This window comes from Haliotis cracherodii, unplaced genomic scaffold (assembly GCF_022045235.1).
Source record: "Haliotis cracherodii isolate W230 unplaced genomic scaffold, xgHalCrac1.p SCAF_9, whole genome shotgun sequence".
Lineage (NCBI taxonomy): Eukaryota > Metazoa > Mollusca > Gastropoda > Lepetellida > Haliotidae > Haliotis > Haliotis cracherodii.
The window spans coordinates 16,686,143-16,708,765 of NW_027266343.1; the positions used below are offsets into that span (position 1 = coordinate 16,686,143).

At 38.2% G+C, this 22,623-nt stretch overlaps 1 pseudogene; it reads right to left on the minus strand.

Annotated features, from left to right (window-relative positions):
* The window catches only part of LOC139453288 (uncharacterized), a 34,929-nt pseudogene extending 26,776 nt beyond the window's left edge, over positions 1–8,153 (minus strand).
* Between the last annotated feature and the right edge of the window lie 14,470 nt (positions 8,154–22,623).

Sequence of the window (22,623 nt, forward strand, 5' to 3'; positions counted from 1 at the left end):
GCTATGGAAGTTGGTAGGTCAAGTTGTACGTTGTACTGCAGGGTGCGATTTCCCAATGACACAGGTCACTGGTGCTGGTTAAAAGAATGCACTGATTGCACTCGGTTAAATATTTTACCAACAGGCAAATATATTGCACTTGTACACAAGATTCATGTTTAGTAAACAAGGGCTGCAATGAATACACTATTAGGCGAATACAATTCGTATCATGATTATAGGGTAACGAATACGAACATAATGTAATGAATACCAATATTTATTCACGAATACAATAACAAGTCAGCAGTTGATGTATTACTTATGATATTCAGTGAAACAATAAAAAAATAAATTATTTGACATGGTTTGTAAATTATTAATACATTATACATTTATATACTGCACTTATCCAGGTACTAGTATCTGCTCAAATGCGACAATGACCATGAAGTGACTAAAATATTGTCAAATTAAATATGAACGAGTGTTGTCTTTGAAGAAATCTCTGATATAATATGATCTTATGGATATTTTAAGGGTCAGTGTATGTAAATGCACATGAACATGACTGCATGTTCATAAACATTCAAGTCTAGAGACCACGAGTAACGTATTCAATTCATGAATGGATACAGTTCGATACACTGAATATGCGAGTGAATCGTAACAGCCCTAATGTTTACATCTTGTTTACTACAGATCGGTAATCCTGGCTCTCAGTACAACACGTCAGCCAATCAAATCCCTCTTTGTCATTAATTTACATACATTTTAATTCTTGTAAGAAAAATGGAATATAACGACCAATCAAATCAAATATAAGGAAAAATAGTCAGGTTTCAAAGGGTACAGAACAAAATTGTAGTCTGCATGTCATGACAGTTAACGTCCTCGTGGCGATTTCTTGATAGTTTTGACCATAAATACAGACATTAGACAGGAAATTACACAGTTGTAGAGCTTTAGTGGGAAAGAAAACAGTCAAAACTGTCTTTCTTCTTCCATTGAAAAATAGTGAAATCAGACATTGAGAAATATCAACGAAAATATAGTCGCACTTATTACTCAATTCTTCTATAAGTATTGACTGTTATTATTGATTTATCTACAGAGATACACTATTGCCAATCATTTCATTCATACTGCAATCAACTGATTGCAAATGGAAGACGTTAATCAATGACATCACAAATATCTGGTACAGATTATAGTAGCCTAATGGGTCCATAGGTTTGTTTGTTTGTTTTGTAGTTTAACACAGCTCCCAGCAAAATTTCAGCTTTATGACGGCGGTCTGTAAGTAATCAAGTCTGGACAAGACAATCCAGTGATCGACATCATGAGCATCGATCCACACAATTGGGATACGGTGACATGCATCAACCAAGTCAGCGAGCCTGACCACCCTATCCTGTTAGTCGCCTCTTACGACAAGCATAGTCGCTTTTTATGGCAAGCATGGGTTTCTGAAGGCCTATTCTACCCCGGAATCTTCACGGGTCGGTGTCCATATGAACCTGTATCCATAATACCAGATATATGTACATTGTAGCTATTCATTCACTCGGGGCGGTCGGGTAGAATAGTGGTTAAAACGTTCACTCATCACGCCGAAGACCCGGGTTTAATTCCCAACATGGGTACAATGTGTGAAGCCCATTTCTGGTGTCTCCTGACGTGATATTGCTGGAATATTGCTAAAAGCGGCGTAAAACCATACTCACTTCCTCACTATTCATTCACTAACCTCTGAAAACAGAACTGATAATAACCAGGCATTATAATAGACAGAATTGTCACATGACATTTCCTGTACATATTCCTGCTTGAACAAAGAACCTATGCTACAATCGGTGCAAATGTTTGCAATAATCTCGTCTCAACTGGCAGGAAACATGGCTTAACATCACATCTCCAATCAATCATAATATGTAACTAAATAAATAAAAAAAACGTAAATGGACTTATATACCTTCACTTCTTTCTTTGTGTTGGGGCAGTCGGGTAGCCTTGTGGTTAAAGTGTTTGCTCGTCATGCTGAAGACCCGGGTTCGATTCCTGACATGGGTACAATGTGTGAAGCCCATTTCTGGTTTCCCCCGCCATGATATTGCTAAAAGTGGCGTAAAACCATACCCACTCACTCACGCTTTCTTTGTTAATACTGGACCATTTCATTCCTCTCATGTCTATTGTTCATTATTGGAATGTGGTTTCGGGTGACACTATCGAAGGTCGTGTATTTATGACTATAAGTTAATTACCTATCTACTCACACAACTCTTATCTGTATTAAATATTTAATATTTACTATAATACAGTCCATTCATTATAATCAACATAAATGTCATTCCTAATTTGGACGAGCACACAGTGATAGTGGTATTCCGTGTAAGTTTAAATCTGCAAGATGGCCAACAAAATCATTTTTTGGACAATACAAACAGTGGCTGAAAATACTGACAGTCATTTGTCAATGTATAATCTATTTGTAATTCAATATTCGTTTACCCATAAAGATCTGGGTTAGAATATAATAAGCTTGCTGTAAAAGGCGACTATGTTTGTCGTAAGAGGCGCCTAATGGGATCGGGTGGTCAGGCTCGCTGACTTGGTTGACGAATATTACATATCACTGACATTTCTATTCCAGTAAGAAAGATACTAAAAGTCGGTTTTCTTCAATTTAACATTAAAAACATGCAATGATACATCTGTAATGTTTGGGAAATCACATGAAATGTGCCACTCATCCCAAGCCTCAGCACCTCATGCCTTGACACTTAAACATGTATTACTGAGGTGAATTTTAACGTCTTGTTCCCCTTAATGCCAAGCACTAGGCAGGGTAACAACAAGTACCATCTGTTAATGTCTTTTGGTATGACAGAGCAGGGGCTTGAAGCACCGAGCTTCTGCTCTCTGGGCAGACGCTCTACCGGCTAGAAAACAGAACGACTTTGTGGTGTTTCTATCCATCTCTAACTATCTATTAACTGAACAATGCAATCAAAATCCACCTCTTATTAAAGTTTATTGTCTGCATGGACTGAGTACATTCCCAAATCATGAGTCAAGGATGCAATCTTTAACCCTGCGATTGATAAATCTGGCTTACTTTCCACATCAAGCTTGACCTGTTTTCAACTACTTGATAAAAATTCCATCTATATATCTATACACATTATTATCCAAAACCAATACATTGCCAGGGCAACTACAGGTCATGTGACCTTTGATATCAATTGTTTAGGTTGAAAGCGCTAACATTCGCAATTTCTGGTGAAGATATCCTCCGTAGACCAATACATACTGTCACACTCATGTGACCTTTGACCCACACCATAATGACTGATTCTACTTGAGATGTATATTTAACCTGTCCAGAGCGATGTAAAGAGTTCTTATTAATTCTTTGACTATTTGTCTTTTAAATCACAGGCTATGTTTGTTTGTTTGTTGTTTAACACCACACTCAGCAACATTCAAGCAGCAGTCTGTAAAAATTCCAGCTGTATGACGGCGGTCTGTAAATAATCAAGTCTGGACCAGACAATCTTGTGATTGACATCATGACCATCCACGCAACTGGGATACAATGACATGCATCAACAAAGTCAGCGAGCCTGACCGGCCGATCCTGTTAAACGCCTTTGACAACAAGCATGGTCACCTTTTACAGCAAGCATGGGTCGCTGAAGTCCAAATCTAATCTGGATCTCACAGATGTGTTGAATCGTGACAAGGATATGTAAAAGTTGCTATCAGAGATGAAACATAAGTATGACTCCTATCACTCATTCATCTAATACATGCCAATGCAGCAGGACACGGAGTGTTCCCACAGATGACATAAATCTTATAAATCTTAGTGACGTCATCCTTTTATTCTAAAGGTTGCTGGGGACACGGGTGGCCCAGTCGTCTAAGGCGCCGTGATTCGCAGTGCAGAGTTGCGTCCCTTGGGCACGCCAGAAACCTATGATTGTGGGTTCGAATCCCGGTTCGCCCCGATTATGTTTCTAGGTTTGTCAGGACCATACCCCTGCTCGTGGGTTTCACCAAAGTGGTAAACGTCTGAGACCTGCATCACTTCGGGCCTTCCTCACACATTAAGCTGACACTTAGTGATATAACATGAATTCTGTTAAAAGCGGCGTTAAACCCAACTCACTCACTCACTCACTCACTCTAAAGGCTGTTAGAACCCATGCCCAGACTGGTCATCAGCATAGATATATAAACATCATTTTAATATGCATCTCATGTTGATTTTTGACTGGGTAAATCAAACCTCGGTAACCCCACATATCATGTTTAGTATTGTAACCCACTCTTTTCCCACTGAGCTTACGTGGCAGGTGTTCAATCTAACATGCCACTGACTTCAGTTTTCTGCATGCTGCACATGGTCTTTCTTTCATCCGTTATCATCGAAGTCATTTTAGTGAGTGAGTGAGTATAGTTTTACGCCGCTTTTAGCAATATTCCAGCAATATCATGGCAAGGGGACACCAGAAATAGGCTTCACACATTGTACCCATGTCGGGAATCGAACCCAGGTCTTCGGCGTGACAAGCAAATGCTTTAACCACTAGGCCACCCGACCGCTCCTAAGTTACTTCAAACACTCCTCCCTAGATTTGATTGAAAATGTAAATATGTGAGCATTCAAGAGAATGTCAAGATTAGTATTATCACTATCCGCCTACCTCATCCATTGATACACACTGCGATACCTTAGGCTGTTTTTGCATAGACAAGATCTTACTTCATACACAAATTCAACATTAAAATAATAATAATGGTGTATGTAAAAATTTGCTTTATATATATTACATTTTCATTATTTTATCAATGACTTAACTTCTATTCAAACCTTTTTATGATCTAGGCACATGTTATATCAGTTATGTCGACATTCAATTGGAGGGGGCCTAAAGGAAAAAGATAGATGACCAGGAAGCGTAATTCTGTCTCAAATAAATATGAAACAGAGACAGTCTCGTGAAAGCTGAGTGTATATTATCAGAACCCACTCAGTGAAAGGATCATATTCCAGGCACTAACTCAACCTTCTCTGTCAGACCGGACCTCCTCCAAGGAAAACATTTTTAGGCAACAATAAATTAGTTATTAGATTTTTAACTCAAACTCAAAGAATGCGAAGCAAGAGGCACTTTATTCTTTCATACACACCTCTCAAAGAAGTTAAAGAACAATGATTTTTGAATTTGTATACTTCAGGGCTGGTTATTTAGGTACTGCAAGAGACATCCTTCCAATTGTGGGTGTTATTTAACTTGTGGCTGAAAATACTGACAGTCATTTGTCAATGCATAATCTATTTGTAATTCATGATTTGTTTACCCGTAAAGATCTGGTTAATAATAGAATAAGCTTGCTGTAAAAGGTGCCTATGCTTGTCGTAAGAGGCGACTTATGGGATCGGGTGGTCAGGCTCGCTGACTTGGTTGACAAATATTACATATCACTGACATTTCTATTCCGGGAAGAAAGATACTAAAAGTCCTCAATGGTCAGTTTTCTTCAATTTAACATTAAAAACATGCAATGATACATCTGTAATTTAAAGAGGCTCTTTATTTTTTCATACACACCTCTCAAAGAAGTTAAAGAGCACTGATTTTTGAATTGGCTATACTGTCAGGGCTCGTTACTCTGGTATTGCAAGACACAGCCTTCAAAATGTGGGTGTTCCTTAACTTGTTTAAGTAGCTGCACGTTCTGCTCCAAATTCCATTTAGCATGGTTAAATCTACAGGTAACCTAGCTTTACATTGAAAACACAGTATGTTTATTTCCTAATCTGTTGTGTGCTTTTTCTGGACATTTCGCTTATTTTGTATCCATAATTGTTTACGCAACATTTCTTTGGTTGGCCTTATGGTACTCTATCCCTAGAGGAAATGTCATTTTGGTCATCAGTGGGATCCCAGTTACACACAACACAATTATATATGAAACAAATTGTTTGTTTGTTTGTTTGTTGTTTAACGCCGCACTCAGCAATATTCCAGATATATGATGACGGTTGGTAAATAATGGAGTCTGGACCAGACAATCCAGTGATTGACATCATGAGCATCGATCCAGACAATTGGGATACAATGACATGCATCAACAAAGTCGGCGAGCCTGACCACCCGATCCTGTTAGTCGCCTCTTACGACATGCAAAGTCGCCTTTGCCTGGTTGAAACAAATTAACTTTCATACACTTAATAAATAAAGATTTTTTTTTTTTTCTATCCTTCAGTTTTGTTCATTTCCAATATTTAAAGTAATCAAACATATACAATGGCTAAATCTGTTGATATTTTTCAGCATATTTATCATATACATACTTCAGAATTAACACTGCCCAACAAGAAGAAATGGATGATTACCATATTGACACTATGATGATATGGATGAGAAAATCTGAGCTAACTACAGTGGCAAATTTGAGTACGTGGACACTTAGATAGATGTTTAGATGAATATATTGCGAGTTACATGCCCTTTGAATAACTTCCAAGCTCCCAATGGAACGCACTTAGACAGAGTGAGATATCGGTGGGACTCGGGAAGGGATAAAAGGCTGAGTTTTTGCTGTGCAGTGAAATATAAATTACATTTTGAGTCATGTAATGTATTCTTACTACAGAGTGAGATATCGGTGGGACTCAGGAAGGGATAAAGGCTGGGTTTTTGCTGTGCAGTGAAATATAAATTACATTTTGAGTCATGTAATGTATCCTTGTTACTTCTTACTTTCCTTACCTACCTGTTCATGAAACCCGTTCAAGTCTCACCTGTTTAAGTCTTACTCGATGATGGAACACCTGGTCTTGGTTCACGAACCACCTATTCATGTCTCATCTGTTCATGTGTCACCTGTTCATCTGTTCATGTCTCATCTGTTCATGTGTCACCTGTTCATGTCTCATCTGTTCATGAGTCACCTGTTCATGTCTCATCTGTTCATGTGTCACCTGTTCATGTCTCATCTGTTCATGTGCCACCTGTTCACCTGTTCATGTCTCATCTGTTCATGTGTCACCTGTTCATCTGTTCATGTCTCATCTGTTCATGTGCCACCTGTTCACCTGTTCATGTCTCATCTGTTCATGTGTCACCTGTTCATCTGTTCATGTCTCATCTGTTCATGTGTCACCTGTTCATGTCTCATCTGTTCATGTGTCACCTGTTCATCTGTTCATGTCTCATCTGTTCATGTGTCACCTGTTCATCTGTTCATGTCTCATCTGTTCATGTGTCACCTGTTCATCTGTTTACGTGTCACCTGTTCATCTGTTCATGTCTCATCTGTTCATGTGTCACCTGTTCACCTGTTCATGTCTCATCTGTTCAAATGTCACCTGTTCATCTGTTCATGTCTCATCTGTTCACGTGTCACCTGTTCACCTGTTCATGTCTCATCTGTTCATGTGTCACCTGTTCATCTGTTCATGTCTCATCTGTTCATGTGTCAACTGTTCACGAACCACCTGTTCATGACCCACCTGCTCATGTTTCACCTGTTTATGACTTACCTATTCACGTCTCATCTGTTCATATCTCACCTGTTTATCTATTCACATCTCACCTATTCAAATCTCACCTGATTGATGTCTCCTCTGTTCACCTGTTCACGTCTCACCTATTCATGTCTCATCTGTTCACCTGCTTATGTCTCACTTGTTCACAAGTTCAAGGCTTACCTATTCATGTCTAACCTATTCACATCTCACCTGTTCATGTCTCATCTGTTCACCTGTTCATGACTCACCTGTTCATGTCTCACCTGTTCATGTCTCACCAGTTCACAACTCACCTATTCACATCTCACCTGTTCATGTCTCATCTGTTTACCTGTTCATGTGTCCTCTGTTCACCTGTTTTTATGACTCACCTATTCATGTCTCATCTGTTCATGTCTCACCTGTTCATGTCTAATCTGTTCATGGCTCGCCTGTATAATGTTCGACTGAGTCACCACCTCACATCCTCGTAACACATGTGCCATTTCTGCCCTTGTCGGTAGTGATAGGCCCTTATCCATTAGATTATTTCGTCAGTTTCACCAAGCACTACAAATTTCACTCTTGTGAAATTCCCAAAACACAACATCTTGTTATCGTTTTCATGATAGAAAACAACAGCAACATTCTCAGGAAAGTAAAAAGATTAATCATCCATTGTCGATTTCATCTCTTCCACATGACATGTGTTGTACATTTCAGACAGCTGTTTCAAGAGGCCGTCACATCATATGTAAGACAAGGGCAGTCGAGGAGCACCAGATGGAACATAAACACACCACCCTTGACATTAAGTCCAATAACTATCCAATGAACAAGCGTCAATATCACTCAAATTGCGAGAACATATTTCAAACTCCTAACTTTCCCACAACGACATTTGCATTCCTGGTACGATGATGTGAATCCAAGCCATATGACTCAAGCATGCTAATTGAGAAAATTACCGAAAACTACCTTTGACGACAATTATCAAAACAAGCCTACACGTTAATAACATGATCACTATAATGATTCATACAGATCGTATGCATAAATTAGTATGAAGGTTCGCTGTGGCGAGTGTACGATGACACACTGTGAAGGGTACTGCTGTTCCGGATCAATCAGGACCTGGTCGGCCACAAGTTGTCATTATATCTTCATGAATGAAATAAGTGGACTGTGTCACGTATCCATGTGCGATGTTAATGGAGATAGGATTGACTTATGGTGAGAGTGTTTGTTTGTTTGTTTGTTTGTTTGTTTGTTGTTTAATGCCGCACTCAGCTATATTCAATCTATGTGACATCGGTTTGTAAATAACCGAGTCTGGACCAAAAAATCCAGTGATTGACATCTTGAGCATCGATCTACATAATTGGGATACGATGACATGCATCAACCAAGTTAGTTGCCTCTTTCGACAAGCATATTCGCCCCTTACCACAAGTAAGGGTTACGTAAAGTTAGACACAGGATGTGTCCCTAACATGATAAATCACCTGTTTAATCCTTTAATCTAGTTAATCCCACAATCAACGCCCTACTGTTGAATCCAGTAACAACCTGTGATATCTCAAATTGTAAAATGTTTTATTTTGATGATGTACGTTAGTTCTGAAAATAGTTTTGCTTTCATTTGAACACCTTTCATTTATCACATATACATGTGCGATGTTAATGAGGACAGGATTGACTTATGGTGGGAGTGTTTGTTTGTTTGTTTGTTGTATAACTCCGCACTTAGCAATATTCCAGCTATATGACGCCAAAGTAGACATAATTTGTGGATAACAACTTCTGTAATTACTGTAAAGCCGACGTTTCGGTATAGATCCTTTTACTGTTGCCAAGCAAGGCTTGCTTGGCAACGGTATAAGGATCTATACCAAAATGTCGCCTATACGGTAATTAAAGAAGTTATTATCCACAAACCATCCATCAACTTCTAAGTAATTCGTATCAAACAATTTGATTTATATGATGGTGGTCTGTAAATAATCGACATCATGAGCATCGATCTACATAATTGGGATATGATGGCATACATCAACCAAGTCAGCGAGCCTGACCACCCGATCCTGTTAGTCGCCTCTTATGACAAGCATAGTCGCCCCTTACAGCAAGTATGGGTTACGTAAAGTTACATACGTAAAGTTAGACACAGGATGTGTCCCCAACATGATAAATCTCTTGTTTAATCCTTTAATCTAGTTAATCCCACAATCAACGCCCAACTGTTGAAACCAGTAATAACCTGTAATATCTCAAATTGTAAAATGTTGAACTTTCCCTATGATAGTTGTGAAAATAGTTTAGCTTTTATTAAAACACCTGAAAACAATTAAATTTGTCAGCAGGAAATTGCTGACTTGTATGGCTCAATAACCTGATTACAGAATGTGCAGAAAGTAGAGAAACTTCAGTTTTCTTTCAAACTCTTATATTTTATCACCAACTGATATAATAGTGCATAACATTGACGTGTATTATGTGCACCCCAATTCTCTGGTTCAAGTTTTGAGGTTGAAAAGGGGGTGTTAAAACCATGCTCAATGACTTAAATCTGTTTTCAGAGATCAAGCGGAAGTGGACAAAACTACAACATTGATTAAACTATCTCGATAATAGTCACTTTGCAAATATATATCTCTTCCTCTCTGCTGTAAAGACTGTAATATATACAAGGAAATATGGACTGTCATGTTAATTTTCAGTCTTTGTAGGGACGTATTTAAAGATTACTTACAGATTGGTCCAGAAGGGTGTTTAAGACAGCCAATAAACAGTAAATAAGGAAGATTAGGAAACACAGCTAAACAATATCTCTCTCTCTCGACACCAGTCATGTCAAATGGACATAAACAATGAGTATATATCTGACAACAACAACAATCACGAGAAATAGCCATAAACAATGTCACAGTTTAAATCTGTCCACAACAATCACGATCTCCCACACATGAAATGACCCAGCTGACTTCGACATGTAGACTATATATAGATACAGTCCAGACCCGGTATATTGGACATGTGACTAAATTTCACCACATTTCACCGCTGCTGTGCACCAAGATGACCTGTAGCCACCAAGATGACCTGTAACCAGGACAAATGAGCAACTCAGTGGTGGGACCTTACCTTGGTGTGAGTTAGCTTGACAGTGGTGCTGGATGAGCCGACAAGCTGTCAATCAAGTTGTCCATAGCTGTCAGTCCCCTTGTTTCCCCTAGGTCATACTGGGGCTGAAACAGAAGCATGGTGTCAGTAGCACTGTTATTGTTAAGGTGTCAGTGATTGATGCTACTAATGTCCGGCCCCAAAAGTAGTTTTGTTTCCATGGTTACACATAAGGCCACATTTTTAAAATTTTGTTTCGCTGATTTATTCCAGCTTTTCCACACAAGGTTGGTGGAAATAAAACTAAAAATAAATAGCTACGTCAATTATTTATTAATTGACATGAAATTTATTCTGCTGTGGTGTTAAATCTGCAGGTGGCCTCTTGAATCACTGATAGTGATGTAGACATGGAATTTATACATGACACGTTTTATTGTATAAGAAAGTCTATATTACTAGTGGTAGACATAACAAAAATAGATATTTTATGTTTAATGTTTTTCTGGACTTTTCAGTAGGAGAGGTGGGCCCGTGATACAAATAATAAAACAAATGTGGCCTTGGGTCTCATGCAAAAACAATGCACTGATCCTCAATATCATTCCCACCACACACAATGTTAGGGCAATTCATTTTGTACAACTGGGATCTTAGGTTGGAGTGGTTGAAGAAAAAAATAATTAAATAAAACATATTTCAATAATTATTTGTGGCAAGAAACAAGATTTTTGTATATGCCTTAATCATAATAAAATAATAAATCCATTTATAAAGTGTCAAATTCCATACACGAAGTGGTTGCTCAAAGCACTACATGATGGAAAAGCTCAAAAATATAATTCCAAATACATACCAATTTTATACAGTTCTGTGATGTAATTTAGACTTCAAAGATTGTAGAAAATGTTAAAAAGGTGTGTAATGGATACCATGGATACAGGTCACTGTAAGTAGGAAGACAAAATAAATTTCTTTGTTTTAAAATGTATCTGTAACCCATGAACATCCGAGGAAACTATTTTCTCAACTATCATCAGGAAATTACAACAATTAACAATTTGAGATATCACAGGTTATTACTGGTTTCAACAGTTGGGATTAACTAGATAAAGGATTAAACAGGAGATTTATCATGTTGGGGACACATCCTGTGTCTAACTCTAGGTATGTAACTTTACGTAACCCATGCTTGCTGTAAGGGGGGAATATGCTTGTCATAAGCATGATGATGAGGCGACTAACGGGATCCGGTGGTCAGGCTCGCTGACTTGGTTGATGTATGTCATCTATCACAATTACGTAGATCGATGCTCATGATGTCGATTATTTACAGACCACCATCATATAAATCAAATTGTTTGATAGGAATTACATAGAAGTTGATGGATGGTTTGTGGATAATAACTTCTTTAATTACCGTATAGGCGACGTTTTGGTATAGATCCTTATACCGTTGATGTGCATGTCATCTATCCTAATTGCATGGATCGAAGCTCATGATATCAATCACTGCATTGTCTGGTCCAGACTCAATTATTTACAGACCGCCATCATATAGCTGGATTATTGCTGAGTGTGGCGTTAAACAACAAACAAACAAACAAACAAACAAACAAAAAATGGATCTGTTGACCTTCATCTGATTCTATTTCTAAGAGTGAGTGAGTGAGTTGGGGTTAACGCCGCTTTTAACAGTATTCCAGTTATATCACTGCATGTCAGCTTAATGTTGGAGGAAAGCCCCAAGTGATGCAGGTCTTAGACTTTTACCACTTCAGTGAAACCCACGAGCAGGGGTATGGTGCTGACAAACCTAGAAACATAATCGGGGCTATTTCTAAGAAATAAACTGAGGTAACTGCGAAGGAAGGTTTGGTTACCAGACCTAATGGTTGCAACTCGGAGAGACTTGAGGCAGTTGAGTGAGTGAAAAGAAATGTGTGAGACTGAGGATCACAGATCACAGATTCACACATTTTAACACCAGCACACAATGACATAATCCAAAGGAGACAGTTCAAAGTCTAACCACTTACCTTCTCAATATTCCAATCATTTACCATAACCATGGCAACCAATAATTCTTGCATCAAGAAGTAAAAGGTTCCCTTCAGTTTGGTTCTCAGACATGTAAAACATTGAGGTACGGAGGCTAGAGAGCCAGTGTGCAGGAGACTGATGGACAGAGGGGCTGTTACATTATCTACATCCATGCACTCCGTAACAGCAGGGGAACATATAAGATTGCAGAGATGGAGAAACCATTCCGAGAAGGAGATATTTTAAGAAAGTATTTGGGTAGAAATGTACCAGACGTGATAGAGATTGACGATGGTGTAATGGTAGTTAGGTATCTAATGTTGAACACCTTAAGCTATTCCGCGTCAGTGAACTCAAGCTTTAGAAGCAATAGGCTGGTGTCTGCATCAGTGATGTTTATCCTAGAGTGATGGTTTGTCAAGATACTACTGATGTCTTTGATCTATCACCAATACAAATAACATCATAACAACAATACTCATGGTAATAATAATAATAATAATAATAATAATAATAATAATAACATTTCATGTTTACCGGTTACACTCTGTCAACATGACACCATAATGATATTCTTTTGATAAAAACCCTTTGAGTATGTCTGCTTAGCGAAGAGACATCGTGACCTAGTGACACACTTTGCAATGCATTGTAGAGTGCATGTCATTTCATTTTTTTATAGAAAAGCACAGGCATATATGCATAGAAAACAACACAAAAGGACAATTTTCAAAAGTCCTTCAACAAGTTCAAAATATTGACCTTCGTGTATTTTAAGAAGATCATATTTCGACACTCCATAGAGGGATTTACTTATGTCTATCTATCCATGAATCCAGGCGACTCAGTAATACATGTTCGGGGCCCATGGCCATGGGGGGTCCCAGTTTGATTAGGCCATGCATTTTTTATTTTTCGTTTCACAGGCCCGTCCCCAACTGAAAAGTAGCCAGGCCCAAAAATAAATTAAACATAAAACATATTTATTTTTATTATGTTTCCCGCTAGAAAAAAGGCCCTCATATATAATAAAAGATGTTGTATATAAATTCCATGTCTACATCAGCGTTATTCAAGAAGCTAGCTGCAGTTTTAACTTGACCGAAAGACAAACAAACAAACAAATACATTATTGACATAGCTTTTTATTTTTATTTTGACCGAACGTGTGTGGAAAAGCTGGAATAAATCCATGAAACAAAAAATTTAAAAAGTGTGGCCTTAGTTATGATTCAAACAGCCATACCTGTTTTGTTCATCAAAAAACACCAAATGCTTTTGTCCTTCACCATGAAGATATTTCACAATACAGACAGGGTTTTACCCGATGCAAAATATTACATCCTATAAGCGTACAAATTGAGAGTGGGTGCAAAAAATAAACATGTCACATGTATATAATATTAAACCAACATTCTATTCTGTAAGAACAACACGACGAAAAATTCAAAACGTAAATGGTTAGATTTTCTTCAACCAATGAAATGGAGCATGTGCGATAACATGACATCAGTACGTTAGGGCTGGGACGAGTCCAAATTTACTTCCCGGGTAATCGACACCCTATTACCCGGCCCTACCCGGATACTTGCTATAGGTCTTAAGAGTTGGGTACAAAATGTCGGAATGGTAATTGTTTTACCGCTGCCCTGGCAAAAACTATTTAGATACATATATAAAACAATCTGATCATGTATACTCTGCAGTTGGTAGACGCTTTATCCTTACTGGAACATATAAAAGTCAGAACGAATGCTTGCATAGTGAGTAAGAGAAATGTGAACATTTGCTATACTTGTAGTGTAATGTCATTAAATGAGTGTAATGAGTCCGGGTAGTCATGTGGGTACCCGGGTCCTACTCAGGACCCACCCGACCCGAGTACCCGGGTTACCCGTCCCAGCCCTACAAGGGGTGACAACAACTGACCCCCTGGCTATAAAATTGGGTCCCCCATTGTCCCCTGAGGTGGACTAGAAATAAGACAGACCCAGGTAAATCTGGTATACCTTTTGCATGGCGTCACATAACATGCCTACCTCTGCATGCTCTATCTACCAAATCTAAATCCTTATTGTGTGCTTTGAATATCATGGGTAGACTTAGCTCTGGTGTGAGGGAGACTGACTGGTAAGCTGAATGATGTCAGGTCACCACTTAGGTCCCCATCTGCTGAAGGCAACAACAAGGATGTGTTGAGATGTATCCTGTAGCCTTGTCAATTAAAGATGGTGGGCGTTTGTATCAAATAACCACCAACATCCTCAATCATCCAGGGTAACATATTATTATTATTATTATTATTATCATAAATATGCAGGACCCTATTCAACAAAGCAATCTAAGTGCTAAGACGATAGTATTGTGATTGAGTATGGTTTTATGCCGCTTTTAGCAATATTCCAGCAATATCATGGCAGGGGGACACCAGAAATAGGCTTCACACACTGTACCCATGTCGGGAATCGAACCCGGGTCTTCGGCGTGACGAGCGAACGCTTTAACCACTAGGCTACCCGACCACCCCCTAAGACGATAGTAACTCCCATATTTTAACATAAACTTACGACAAGCATGCTAAGATCGCTTTGTGGAATGAGCCGTGGCACCCATTCCACAAAGCGATCTTAGCGCTAAGATGATCATTAAACTCTACATAGGCTCACGATGGTCATAGCGCTAAGATTGCTTTGATCCATCAAAGCTTCATTTTGGAGTTATGCCGAGCACAGAATCTATAAGGAACCAAAAGAATTTTATCATTTGCACACTTTATTTGGTGAATTTGTGATGTATATACTACATGTACTAAGGCACAAAAAGAAACTGCACATATCATGGAATATGCACATTTCTTTTGGTGCATTTAGTGATATAGACAAAGCACACAAAAAGAAACTGCACATATATGATCGAATATGCATCATTCACATGACCTTTAGTTGCCTTTAGTGTACAACCAATCAATATGATCCTTACGAACAAGAGTTCAGCACAGACAAGCAAAAGACTGTTACACAGAGAAATTTCAGCCGGAAAAGATATTTTCCTGCGTATCAAGATGCGGAGACAGAAGTCCATATGTTATCAGGCATTCCCAGTTGTATTTGAGACATTCACAAGCAACTCAAGTGCTTGTTACATCACTGACTGTTTGACCAGCGGATACTTCCAACATTGTTTCATTCAAACATGACTCAAATTGAAGCTATGGTTGCAAATCTGGGCTGGATGAATATCATAAAATGTGTGTGTGTGTTGTGTGTGTGTCTGTCTGTCTGTGTGTGAATCTGGACTTATGCCAGTTTGAGGGAATATCATCCTAAAATGTGTGCACGTTGTGTGTGTGTGTGTGTGTGTGTGTGTGTGTGTGTGAGAGTCTCTGTCTGTCTGTCTGTCTGTCTGGACTTATGCCAGTTTGACAGAGTATCATCATAAAATGTGTGCATGTTGTGTGTGTGTGTCTCTGTCTGTCTGTCTGTCTGTACTTATGCCAGTTTGACAGTCCTAGCCCACTGAGATAACATGCCACAGTTTATACCATGGATGTCTTCTGTCTTCTGCTTGACCGTCGACGTGAAACCTATGCACGCCGCTAACTTAGACACAGCATTCTGAGCCCAAGCCAACCAGAGCTTGTTTAAGCCCCTTAAAGCCGAAAACCACGCAAGATAACAACAAGTACCATCTATTGACATATAGTGGTATGACACAGACAGGGTTTGAACCACTGATCTCCCTCACTCAGTTGTATCATGGCCATGTGCTGCAGGTCTCAGATGTTTACTACATTGTGAACTCCACAAGCATGTGTATGGTGCTCACAAACCCAGAAACATGACTGCCACGAACCAGGATCTGAACCCACAACCATAGGTTTCTGGCGTGCCCAGGAGATGCAACTATGCACAGGAAATAGCGGTGCCTTAGATGACTGGGCCACCTGCGCTCCTTCATAACCCAAATGGATGAGCATTGATTTTACTATTACTACCGTATGTTATTATGTAGGGTTATTTTCTGTATCGATACAAGACGATACACTAAAAAAAAAATTACATACTACTCGAAAAATGACACCCAGCATTTTTGTCAGTCAAATTTCACTAAATGAAATTAGGGTTTCAAGTTCACTACTAAAAATAGCTGCTATGAAAATATGTCAACCATGTCAACACCTAGCTTTACCTTTTGAAACTGCACGGATCGACACTGTTGGGAACGATGGCATGCAATCAACTGATACTAGATTATTCTGCGTTAAAATTACCAAAAGTATTTGGTATTTTTGCGGTTAAGCAACCATTTCCGCAAAATATTTTTTTTAGAAAAACTTGAACCCAAATCCAAAACAAAATAATTTCTGAAACTGTCATTATTTACAGTTATCATTGGATCAGATACACAATTATGCAAGCAAATAAACATGTCACCAATATTTATTTTCAGTTAGATGTCATCAAGGTTCAAGTAGTCATAATACCATGAGAGTGTTTAAACAATGTTAAATTTTAGAATTATTTCTTTCAAATTTCATTTTATTGCAGGATTCATATTTTGTATGCTATAATTACATCTTAAATGTTTTGCATCATTTGGGCAAAACACGTAGGATATGCTTGAATGATAATAATGAAAATAAAGGCAATTTTCTGCAATTCTGCTGCGAGATACATTTTCCGCAAGTCTTTCCGTTATCATGGAATCGCAGAATTCGTCTGGAACTGATCGACCAACTCACCAAGCCTGACCACCAGATCCATTAACTTGCCTCCTATGACCACCATAAGTTGCTGGGAGATCCGGGGTAGAATAGGTCTTCAGCAAACCATGCCTGCCGTGATTTAAGGCGACTATGCTTGTTGTAAGAGGCGACTAACGGGATCAGGTGGTCAAGCTCGCTGATTTGGTTGATGCATGTCATCATATCCCAAATGCTTATGCTTATATGATGGAGGTCTGTAAATAATCAAGTCTGGACCAGACAATCCAGTGATTGATATCATGAGCATCGTGAGTATCTAAGCATTTGGTTGGTTGGTTTGATATTGCTGAATGCGGCGTTAAACAACAAACCAACCAACCAAATGCTTAGATCGATGCTCATGATATCAATCACTGGATTGTCTGGTCCAGACTTGATTATTTACAGACCCCTGTCATATAACTTGAATATTGATGAGTGCCGTGTTTACAACAAACAAACAAACATAAGTTGCAGGAGGCCTTAGTCAATTCTGACTTAGAATCCCTCAGGAACATACAGTAATCTGTGATTACAGATAATTGGGCCTGCAAGAGTCCAAATTTACTACCCGGGTATCCACCCCTATTACCCGACCCTACCCAGGTACCCACTGTAGGTCTCAGGGGATGTCTCAATATGTCTGATTGTGAACATCTTTTAGCATAGGCCTGGCAAAACGTATTTCGATACATGTATTAAACAATGTGGTCCTACTCAGTACCCACCCGACCCGGGTACCCGAGATACCCGTCCCAGCCCTAACAGATAAACAATTTTTCTTTACCAGAAAAAGTAACACCTGCTCCCAACACCGACGATGCGACGCTTTCGGCTAGACAAAACCGACAGCTTTACAGTGGAAACCGCTCCATAGCTAAATTAGTCAAACCAACATCACGATAGGTTGAAATTGTATATATTAGATCTGTGTCATTGAATTGTTAATAAATTGAATGTATATCACGTAATATGTTATGAAAGAGGCACTTGAGTTTATTCTTTTATTCATGCATGAACATTCAACAATAGATATGAGGTGGGCGTGGCCAAATGCAAATGTCTGATTGGCAAAAATATATTTCCGGATCCCTGTAAGAGAGTGTATGTTTGTTTGTTTGTTTGTTGTTTAACCCACACTCAGCAATTTCCAACTATAATGATAGTAGTCTGTAAATAATCTAGTCTGAACCAGACAATCCAGTGAGTGACCCACTTTATTTGACCCATTGTATTACCTTTTATATTTTACACCAAACATTTTGTGTTCAAAATATTATCTTTTGATTATCGCTGATTTTGTGTTGCCATTTACTGATTTCATAAATTAGTTCTGTATGTACCTACTGTAATAACACTTACCGTATTCGACGTAATAATGCTATCAAAATTAGAAATAGGGGGCTCTTTTTTGAATATAATATGAGTTGAAAGATACTAATTTCTTAGTTTATGCTTACAGCATGAAATGATACAAAAGAAAAGTCTGTATGTATTATACATGACACAAGTGCGAATAAATAAGTCTTGTGTACATTGATCAATCAGACGGGTGCTAATTGGGATTGTTCACTTGCCAATATATTAGCAAATATCGCCGTGAGTGCTTAGTGCGAAGCGCTTATTACATCGATTACGGTAGTCACAAAAACCTCTATGTGTGAATGGCTTTGTCAATATCATGTGTGCATTATTCCTAAGTAATGTTTCATTCTTAGACATGTTAGAAGGCAAAAAATCACAACAACGGTTAAAGTGTTTTCAGTAGGATTGGATTTTTAACATGTCTAAAATGCATGGTGCTCTGTTATGTTCTAACTAGGTTAACATGGGTAGGGATGTCATTGTATTTTAGAAATATACAATGGATTGGAATTGTTTATCGTACAATAAAACACTGCAGGGACAATAATGATGAGGGGTAATCCCTCTGCAGTGTTTTATTGTATGATAAACAATAACCACGAGTCGTTTATTTCTTACATGATATGTCAACATTAAACAGCCTCTTTAAGGATCTTTACAAAATGAACAAGCTTTAAAAATATTTACCCATATTTTAATAGTGATGGCTCCCTGAATACTATCTGACCTAAGCAATGTCGTACAAGTCTATCATATAAACAGGGGGGATTAAGTTAGGTATTTCCCCGATATTCTCACAATTTTCACATAGATTTTCTGTACCTTTTCGCCCAATACCGATTGTCAAATCTCTCCGACTTTTAGATGCGATCATTCGGCCATTGCATTTATCTGCGTTGTCAAGCTACTACGTCCATGGGAAACAACCCACTTGACACTTCCCTTTCAAAAACGGTGGCGTCCAATTACGACGTCATTAATTTGCATGAGTATATTCGAATCTCCAGAAATGACATCATAATAGAACAATCTTTTATCGTGAAATAAACTATGTTCGTTCTTCATTGATCTTTGCGATTTATCACATAGCTATCTTATACACTAGGATATCTGTGACTTCTTAATGTTGATGCTGTAGATGATACAAATTTATGAATCATTTCAATAGAAAATTAAAAATTCACTGCCACAGAAATGTTTAAACGTTAAAATGGTTAAGACCACCATGGTTTTGATGGACAATGAGCCTGACAAGAAGGAAGAAAGTTCAATTTTAAACATTTACCATATTCGATGTAATAAGGGCCCTGCTCTAATAAGCGCCCAGAGCGATATTTGCTAATATATTGGCTAGTGAACAATCCCAATTAGCACCCCTTTCAAATGATCAATGTACACAAGACTTATTTATTTGTGTATAATATGTGTGTTATATGCACATTAATTATGGAAAATTAAACTCTGTCGTATGTAAACATTTCAGGCTGTCAGCATAAACCACAAAATTTACGATCTTTCAACTCTGTTGTTTTCCACCAAAATAATATTCTAATAACTATTTCTAATTTTGAGAGTGCCCTGAGCACTGATTATGTGGAAGACGGTAATGGATTAGCCTAGATCATATTTAGCATTAAATTGAATTTCAGGTATTTTTAGGACATTTGTTACCTAAACACACACAGAATAGCTCATGTTATTATTATTAATCAAGTATTGACATAGTAAATTGAACACGGCAGAAATTGGTAACCCTCTAAACATACTAAATATAATTACTAAAAAAATATAACCCACCTTCCCTAACCAGTTATAGACAGTTTGATCAAAGTCATGATTGAGAAACTGGAATATTTTTGTACAGGCCTAATGAGGCTTTCAGTAATATTTGAGTTTTATCACAAAATGGCAGCTTTATCATGATGATATTTTAGGGCAAATGATCAAAGTGACAGGTCATATGTATTGGCATCTTCCCGAGGCAAGAGAGTTAACTGACTATAAAAGTCCAGTTTCCACCCTTGCCGAACTAGGCTGGTATTATCGAGTTACATTTTGGCTGGACTAACGAGTCTATGCATAGTCCAATCAAAACCTCGCAGCGAAATCGAAATCCGGTTCATAAACTGTCGTGCAGATTTCGGTCAATTGCAAGATTTGAAAAGCATGTGCACCGCCAACTCGTTGTCAACAGATATTTTCCAAACCATTTCATGTTTTTTATCAATGTGCTCACGATTATTTGATGCTCTTGCGATGTAAGACCCGTTTCATCACAATACAGATCTTGATTATCGATCAGATCATCTTGACTGGGTGCCGCCATTTTGTTTGAAACAAATGCAAGTGATGGAATCGGATTGGTCCATAGGAGAGGCTCAGAAGGGAAATAACTCATAATAACCACTAGTGGCGCTACGATCGAGCCAAGGATTTCCAGCCTAGTTCGGCAAGGGTGGAAACTGAACTTTTATAGTCAGTTAACTCTCTTGCCTCGGGAAGATGATGTATTGGCAACTTTGGTTGAGGGACATAGGGATCTATCTAAACCTCTGCCAGCTCAGAGGCGATATGCAGCCCTAAGTCTGCAGCAAATGTCAGTAGAAATTCCCACATTTTCCCAGTTCATGTTAATACATATACTGTATTCTAGGGCTGCAACGATACAGGAAGGTCACGATACGATACGCATCTCGATATTCTGGTCACGATACGATACGTATCTCGATACGCAATGATAAATAAAACAAGACTTAAAGCATGTCAAGATTGAACCTTTCATGATTTTGGAACAGTCAAAATTATTTTATAATAACAAGACTACTGAAGTTGGAACTTTCTCTAACTTTCCTTAAAAACAATTCAAAGTTCGAACACCAGAAAATAATTAATGTACTCCACCGGTGATACAACTTCAAAGAATTTTATCAGGAATAATATATTCCAATATCGTGTTACCTTAGTTGCAGCTTTTACTATATATGTATATATATATATTTCAAATTATAAGAACCACAAGTGTAGCATTTTGGTACTGGTGATTGCTGTTGCAGGATATTTTTACGTATGGAACAATTTGATCAGTCACCCTAGGGACTTCCCGTGCTACATGTATTTCGATTGCGAAAACTTTATGTTGACATATATTCGCCAAATTGCCACACACATGACTTTTAAGGAGTCAAAGTATGGCATTTTTAATATATGTATCCATTCTCTAGCAACTAAAGTTCGTTTCAATACGTCAAAAGCGGTAATATTACCGTGGTTGCAGTATCTCTTCACACACGATTTCACATAACTTAATGAAAACAATATTAAATGAAATTTTGAATAAAATTAATAAAATATATTACAAACACAATTCCAGATATATAATGAACACGTTTTAATAACAAGATAGTATAGTAATGGTATTTAATTGCGTACTTCAGTTCGGATTTGCTGACAGGTATTTCCGGTGTTATGTGCTTGCGGGGATCAGCTGATAATGTTTTTTGAGATGGGGAAAAACATGTCGGTGTAAAACCTGAGCTTATTAAAAATGTAAGTACGTTTTGGGGAGCCATGCGTTACCGCGCGCTATAACCAAGTTAGCGGTTTATTAAAAGGCACAATAGCGAGGAAACGCTTTACTTGAGATTTGCGTTCCGTATCGTGGCGTATCGATAAATGGGCCCACGTGTATCGTATATCGTATCGTGGGTCAAGTATTGCGATGCATCGGAATATTGGTGTATCGTTTCACCCTTACTGTATTCAACGTAATAAGCGCCCGGGGCATTCTCAAAATTAGAAATAAGGGGCTCTTATTGGAATACAACTTTGGTGAGAAAAAACC